Source organism: Salvelinus fontinalis, chromosome 4 (genome assembly GCF_029448725.1).
Source record: "Salvelinus fontinalis isolate EN_2023a chromosome 4, ASM2944872v1, whole genome shotgun sequence".
Lineage (NCBI taxonomy): Eukaryota > Metazoa > Chordata > Actinopteri > Salmoniformes > Salmonidae > Salvelinus > Salvelinus fontinalis.
This window is the reverse complement of record NC_074668.1, coordinates 37,459,697-37,468,375: the sequence shown is the minus strand read 5'-3', so window position 1 is coordinate 37,468,375 and position 8,679 is coordinate 37,459,697.

Here is an 8,679-nt window from a genome sequence, read left to right as displayed (position 1 = left end):
TGATTGTGTAGATATTTATTCAAGGGACATTTTTTATTTAATTGTTTGTCTTAGAAGAAAAGCCATTACAGTAAATCTCAATTATATCACCATTTATTTGTTCAGCACCCATCTTATTCAGTGCTCATTATTTTACACCTTCACTTAATTAAATCTTTGAAGGTTGATGTGAATGTTGGCATGATCCACTGTACATTAGTTTATAAATTGACCAGTAAGTTTTCCCATCTCAACACTATTGTTGTCCATATCCAAAGCTGCTTTCTTAGTTGTGCATTCTGCTCTGCATTTTTTTGATACCACATCCAAACAAGGACCAGACTGAATTTCAGCCCAAGAATGAAGAAAATCAAGGGCTCTTTTCTCTCCTTGCCCCTTCAGTCAGGGTTGGCATTATGGGTGGGCCTTAGGGGCCTGGCCCGCCCTACCGTACATCCTTGCTGTCCAAAATAATGATCATTTATTTGACTGTAAGACGCATCAATGTCAGATGAAACATCTGCGTGAGTGAAACGGTGCCTCTCAGTATGTGTAGACCATGTCTGATGTCTTGACAAAAAGATTATGGCATGTCATACTATTTTTAAACATACATCATCAGATACATGCACTACATATAGTGAGACAGAGGGGCCCGTTTCGCTCGCTAGTTTCAGCAGGGGTGGTGAAGCGGAAGGACTTACACGCCAAAATCTGTCCAGAATAAGCCCAGTGCGTTTCAATCGGGATAATATGCAGATAAGTTTGTTGCTTCCATTCCCGACTTTGGGACAAAGACTCACATTGTTAGGGTGGAGACATGAGTATCTTGTCAATATATACTGATCTCTGGTTTCAGCTACTTGTGAATTGGAAAGGAAAGTTGGCAGGTGCACAGTGCACTGTTCAGATGCTGGCTTCCTCTAAAGTAAATGGATGTTTTGCCAAAATTATGTAATTACTGTTAAATAAAACATTCAAAATACTTCACCAGGGAGCATGACTTAGCCACAGAGGATCATTAGCTTCTTAAATAAATAAAAAATGCCTATGCAATTTGGGCAGCGCGTGCGGCTATAGAACTAGCTGAGTTCCGGCTGTCAGTGAAAAGCGTCAATATGTGTAAAGATGTCATTATTTTGATAAATTCCCCATTACATACAGTTTATTTTCTTTCCAAAACACTGCCGTCTCTGATCAACTTTCTCGTTATCAGAACGAATTTCTTGACCCTAACCAGTCAAGTTTCAAGACGGGTCACTCAACCGAGACCGCTCTTCTCTGTGTCGCGGCGGCTCTCCGCACTGCCAAAGCTGACTATCTCCCCTCTGTTCTCATCCTCCTAAATCTATCTGCTGCCTTTGACACCGTGAACCACCAGATACTCCTCTCCACCCTCTCAGGGCTGTGTGTCTCAAGCTCTGCACACTCTTGGATTGCATCCTACCTGGCAGGCCGCTCCTACCAGGTGACGTGTAGAGGATCTGTCTGCACCACGTACTCTCACTACTGGTTCCCCTAGTGCTCGGTTCTAGGCCCTCTATTCTTCTCTCTATACACAAGTCACATGGCTCCGTCATATTCTCACATTGTCTCTCCTATCATTGCTATACGGATGACACAGAACTACATTTCTCCTTCCCCCTTCTGACACCCAGGTGGCGAAACGCATCTCTGTGTGTCTGGCAGATATGTCAGCTTGGATGTCGGCCCATCACCTCAAGCTCAACCTCGACAAGATGGAGCTGATCTTCCTCCCAGGGAAGGCCAGCCCGCTCAAAGACCTCCATCACGGTTGACAACTCCGCATTATTGCCCTCCCAGAGTGCAAAGAACCTTGACGTGACCCTGGACAACACCCTGTTGTTCTCTGCAAATATCAAAGCAGTGACTCGCTCCTGCAGGTTCATGCTCTACAACATCCGTAGAGTACGATCCTACCTCACACAGGAAGAGACGCAGGTCCTAATCCAGGCACTTGTCTTCTCCCGTCTGGACTACTGCAACTCACTGTTGGCTGGGCTCCCCATTGTGCCATCAAACCCCTGCAACTTATCCAGAACGCTGCAACCCGCCTGGTTTTCAACCTTCCCAAGTTCTCTCATGTCACCCTGCTCCTTTGCACACTCCACTGGCTTCCAGTTGAAGCTCACATCCACTACAAGACCATGGTGGTTACCTACGGAACAGCCCCTCCCTACCTTCATGTAATGCTCAAACCCTACACCCTGACCCGAGCACTCCGTTCTGCCACCTCAGGTCTCTTGGCCCTCCCACCCCAACGGAAGGGCAGCTCCGACTCAGCCCAGTCCAAGCTTTTATCTGTCCTGGCACCCCAATTGTGTAACCAGCTTCCCTCTGAAGCTAGGACAGCAGAGTCCCTGCCCATCTTCCCACCTTCTAGCTCTGACAGCTACATTGAGGAAAAATGTACTTTCTATGCCTGTGATATGTGGTTTTCCCACCTAGTGATCTTAAGATGAATGCACTAACTATAATTCGCTCTGGATAAGAGTGTCTGCTAAATGACTGTTTGCAGAGTTCACAACCTACTACACTTGTGAGAAACAACTTTTGGTTTATTTCATAACCATCATTTACAAGTTTTGTAATTTGTTTCATTGTCTTTTGTTTGGAGTGCTCCATGTGAGCAATGTGCTTGTGTCTGGGTTCTTTGTCCTGATGAAGTTAGCCTGCTGCACACAAATGTAGGAAAGTGCCCATTTGGAGATTCTGATTGATTTAACTCACCACGTCCACCACTAATAAGCTGAGCTTCTCAGTAATTTTTTCTTCACCTCACACAGTAAGTCAACGAAGTCTGTTTATCATGATCTGATGATTCCATATATCCAGTGGAAACGTCATAAAAAAAACTGCTGTCTGTCCCGAGCTCACTGGCACAGGAAATTTAGGGCCCGGAATAAGCTAGTTGATACAATGTCGCACCTCACTAGCGACAGCTCAAGTCAAGACAGATAGAAAGGGAGGCAGACAGGTGAAGTAGAGAGATTGTGATTGAAAGAACATACATTTTTATTAGTTGGCTTTAGGCCTATGTATTTTACTTAGTTGATGATGGAAGTTAAAGGCTGGTGCTCTCGCATTAGTTGAATTTAAACTTTTAGATTTATAATTTTAATTCAGATTTTATGATTAACCACGTGACATTGATTTTGAGAAACAAAAACTGAAATTAAACTGTTCCACAAAAATGCGCATATACACTACCGTTCAAAAGTTTGGGGTCACTTATACTTACTTACAGAGTTCCTCTGTCCAGTGCCTGTGTTCTTTTGCCCATCTCAATCTTTTATTTTTATTGGCCAGCCTGAGATATGGCTGAAATATACCATCACCAAAGCACCCCCAGACCATCACATTGCCTCCTCCACTACTTCAGCATCTTTTAATTTTTTGGGGCGTTTCACTAATGTTCTTCTTTGTGATCCGAACACCTCAAACTTAGATTAGTCTGCCCATAACACTTTTTTCCAATCTTCCTTTGTCCAGTGTCTGTGTTATTTTGCCCATCTTAATCTTTTATTTTTATTGGCCAGTCTGAGATGTGACTTTTTCTTTGCAACTCTGCCTAGAAGGCCAGCATCCTGGAGTCACCTCTTCACTGTTGACGTTGAGACTGGTGTTATGTGAGTACTATTTAATGAAGCTGCCAGTTGAGGACTTGTGAGGCGTCTGTTTCTCAAACTAGTGGGTAATGTACTTGTCCTCTTGCTCGGTTGTGCTCTGGGGCCCCCCACTCCTCTTTCTATTCTGGTTAGAGCCAGTTTGCGCTGTTCTATGAAGGGAGTAGTACACAGCGTTGCATGAGCTCTTCAGTTTCTTGGCAATTTCTCGCATGGAATAGCCTTCATTTCTCCGAACAAGAATAGACTGACGTGTTTCAGAAGAAAGTCATTCGTTTCTGGCCATTTTGAGCCTGTAGTCAAACCCACAAATGCTGATGCTACAGATACTCAACTAGTCTGAAGGCCAGTTTTATTGCTTCTTTAATCAGAACAACAGTTTTCAGCTGTGTGTGCTAACATAATTGCAAAAGTCTTTTCTGATGATCAATTAGCCTTTTAAAAGGATAAACTTGGATTAGCTAACGTGCCATTGGAACACGGGTGATGGTTTGCTGATAATGGGCCTCTGTACACCTATGTAGATATTCCATTTTAAAAAATCATCCGTTTCCAGCTACAATAATCAATTACAACATTAACAATGTCTACACTGTATTGTTGATAAATTTTATGTTATTTTCATGGACAAAAAAATTGCTTTTCTTTAAAAAAAATTTACATTTCTAAGTGACCCCAAACTTTTGCACGGGAGTGTACAAATAATCATAACTGGCACTCAGATAGCAGGGCTGCCAACTTTTGAAGAAAGCTTGGAGTGAGATTTGCTATGTAAATTTAATTGCCCCCTCGCACAACCCCTGGATGGAAAATGTGATTGTTTTAAAGCTCATTTCCTGCAATTCTACATATTAATACAGTACCAGTCAAAGGTTTGGACACCTACACAGGGTTTTATTTATTTTTACTATTTTCTACATTGTAGAATAATAGAAGACATAAAACTATGAAATGACATATGGAATCATGTAGTAACCAAAAAAGTGTTAAACTAATCAAAATATAGTTTATATTGAGATTCTTCAAAGTAGAAACCCTTTGCCTTGACAGCTTTGCACTCTCTTGGCATTCTCTCAACCAGCTTCATGAGGTAATCAACTGGAATGCATTTAATTTAACAGGTGTGCATTGTTAATTTGTGGAATTTCTTTCCTTAATGCGTTTTAGCCAATCAGTTGTGTTGTGACAAGGTATTTTTCATATATTTTTTTATTTCACCTTTATTTAACCAGGTAGGCCAGTTGAGAACAAGATCTCATTTACAACTGCGACCTGGCCAAGATAAAGCAAAGCAGTGTGACAAAAACAACACAGAGTTACACAAACATACAGTCAATAACACAATAGAAAAAATCTGTATACAGTGTGTGCAAATGAAGCTGCTCTGACAGCTTACCGATCTGCTCTGACAGCTTACCGAAGGTAGGGGTGTTATACAGAAGATATTCCTATTTGGTAAAAGACCAAGTCCATATTATGGCAAGAACAGTGCAAATAAGCAAAGAGAAACGACAGTCCATCATTACTTTAAGACATGAAGGTCAGTCTATCTTGGAAGATTTCAAGAAAGTTTCTTCAAGGCAGTCACAAAAACCATCAAGCACTATGATGAAACTGGCTCTCATGAGGACCGGCACAGGAAAGGAAGACCCAGAGTTATCTCTGCTGCAGAGGATAAGTTCATTAGAGTTACCAGCCTCAGAAATTGCAGCCCGAATAAATGGTTCACTGAGTTCAATTAACAGACACATCTCAACATCAACTGTTCAGAGGAGAATCAGGCCTACATGGTTGAATTGCTGCAAAGAAACCACTACTAAAGGACACCAGTAAGAAGCAGAGACTTGCCTGGGCCAAGAAACACAAGCAATGGACATTAGACTGGTGGAAATTTGTCTTCTGGTCTGATGAGTCCAAATGTAAGATTTCTGGTTCCAACCGCCGTGTCTTTGAGACGCAGAGTAGGTGGACGGATGATCTCCGCATGTGTGGTTCGCACCATGGAGGAGGTGTGGGGGTGCTTTGCTGGTGACACTGTCTGTAATTTATTTAGAATTCAAGGCACACTTAACCTGCATGGCTACCACAGTGTTCTACTGCGATACACCATCCCATCTGGTTTGTGCTTAGTGGGACTATCATTTGTTTTTCAACAAGACAATGACCAAACACACCTCCAGGCTGTGTAAGGGCTATTTGACCAAGAAGGAGAGTGATGGAGTGCTGTATTAGATGACTTGGCCTCCACAATCACCCGACCTCAACCCAATTGAGATAGTTTTGGATGATTGGACTGCAAAGTGAGTTGGACCGCAGAGAAGGAAAAGCAGCTGTCGTGACTTTAACATTAAATCTGAAGACTGTTATTGATCTAATTAACTATGTTTAATTGTTACCTGGTCAAATTAATCATGTAACAATTAACTCATTAGGATTTGGGGTACCACAAGAGCGGTTCTTTAAAAAATTAAATTCCAAATTAAACTCCAAAAGGTGTCTGCCTATCACATCTATAAACAGTCAACTTATTAATCATAACCTCGCATCATTCTGAACAGTCGTAACAGCCTTGCATCTGCAAAAACCTGGGCTTTACTTATGATTCAGTACTACACAAATTGGTTTAATTATTGATTTACTAGCTAAGTAAAACGGTAACACAGGATAAACATACATAAACATCTGTTGTTCTCCTCTACAGTCGTCCGGTATCCGGTGACTTGTCGTGTAGTCCTGAACAGAACTACAAGTTTATTCTCCTTCCATTCACTCTTTTGCATTTTATTTTCCATTTCCACTTTTCCAGCTGCTTATTTTCTAGTTGGTATGTATACTTAGTTCAAAAATCTGCTGCTGATTTTATTATTTTTTGTTATATCATTCAATAGATGATCATGTTAATTTATTTTAATTGAAGAGGTTAATGTATATTTAAGTTATTCATTAATGTTAAGAGAATTTTCCATTCAAGAATTTTACCATTAAAATTACATTTAGACTGTAAAAGATGATCTTTAGCACATTTGCCTGGTTGTTCTTTAAAAGTGCTTTCCTCACCATCTTAAATAAGCATGCCCCTTTCAAAAAATGTAGAACTAAGAACAGATATAGTTCTCTTTTCACTCCAGACTTGACTGCCCTTGACCAGCACAAAAACACCCTGTGGCGTACTGCACTAGCTTCGAAATAGTCCCCACGATATGTAACTTTTCAGGGAAGTCAGGAACCAATACACACAGTCAGTTAGGAAAGCAAAGGCTAGCTTTTTCAAACAGAAATTTGCATCCTGTAGTACTAATTTCAAAAAGTTTTGGGACACTGTAAAGTCCATGGAGAATAAGAGTACCTCCTCCCTGCTGCCCACTGCACTGTGGCTAGGAAACACTGTCACCACTGATAAATCCATGATAATCGAGAATTTCAATAAGCATTTCTCTACGGCTGGCCATGCTTTCCATCTGGCTGCCCCAACCCCGGCCAACAGCTCTGCACCCCCTGCAGCAACTGGCCCAAGCCACCCCCTCCCGCTTCTCCTTCACCCAAATCCAGACAGCTGATGTTCTGAAAGAGCTGCAAAATCTGGATCCCTACAAATCAGCTGGGCTAGACAATCTGGACCCTCTCTTCCTAAAATTATCCGCCGCCATTGTTGCATCCCCTATTACTAGTCTGTTCAACCTAAAGATTGGAAAGCGGCCGCGGTCATCCCCCTCTTCAAAGGGGGAGACACTCTAGACCCAAATTGTTACAGACCTATATCCATCCTGCCCTGCCTTTCTAAAGTCTTCGAAAGCCAAGGGAACAAGCAGATCACCGACCATTTCGAATCCCACCGTACCTTCTCCGCTATGCAATCTGGTTTCCGAGCTGGTCACAGGTGCACCTTAGCCACACTCAAGGTCCTAAACAATATCATAACCGCCATCGATAAAAGACAGTACTGTGCAATCATCTTCATCGACCTGGCCAAGCTTTCGACTCAGTCAATCACCGTATTCTTATCGGCAGACTCAACAGCCTTGGTTTCTCCAATGACTGCCTCGCCTGGTTCACTAACTACTTCTCAGATAGAGTTCAGTGTGTCAAATCGGAGGGCCTGTTGTCCGGACCTCTGGCAGTCTCTATGGGGGTGCCACAGGGTTCAATTCTCGGGCCGACTCTTTTCTCTGTATATATCAATGATGTCGCTCTTGTCTGCGGGTGATTCTTTGATCCACCTCTACGACACCATTCTGTATACATCTGGCCCTTCTTTGGAAATTGTGTTAACAAACCTCCAAACGAGCTTCAACGCCATACAACACTCCTTCCATGGCCTCCAGCTGCTCTTAAATGCTAGTAAACCGATCGCTGCCCGCACCCGCCCACCCGACTAGCATCACTACTCTGGACGGTTCTGACTTAGAATATGTGGACAACAATAAATACCTAGGTGTCTGGCTAGACTGTAAACTCTCCTTCCAGACTGACATTAAGCATCTCCAATCCAAAGTTAAATCTAGAATTGGCTTCCTATTTCACAACAAAGCCTCTTTCACTCATGCTGCCAAACATACCCTTGTAAAACTGACTATCCTACCGATCCTTGACTTCAGCGATGTCATTTACAAAATAGCCTCCAACACTACTCAGAAAATTGGATGCAGTCTATCACAGTGCCATCCGTTTTGTCACCAAAGCCCCATATACTACCCACCACTGCGACCTGTATGCTCTCGTTGGCTGGTTCTCGCTACATATTCGGGGCTAAACCCACTGGCTCCAGGTCATCTATAAGTCTTTGCTAGGTAAAGCTCCGCCTTATCTCAGCTCACTGGTCACCATAGCAACACCCACCTATAGCATGCGCTCCAGCAGGTATATTTCACTGATCATCCCCAAAGCCAACACCTCCTTTGGCCGTCTTTCCTTCCAGTTCTCTGCTGCCAATGACTGGAACGAATTGCAAAAATCACTGAAGTTGGAGACATATCTCCCTCACTAACTTTAAGCGTCAGCTGTCAGAACAACTTACCGATCGCTGCAGCTGTACACATCCCATCTGTAAATAGCC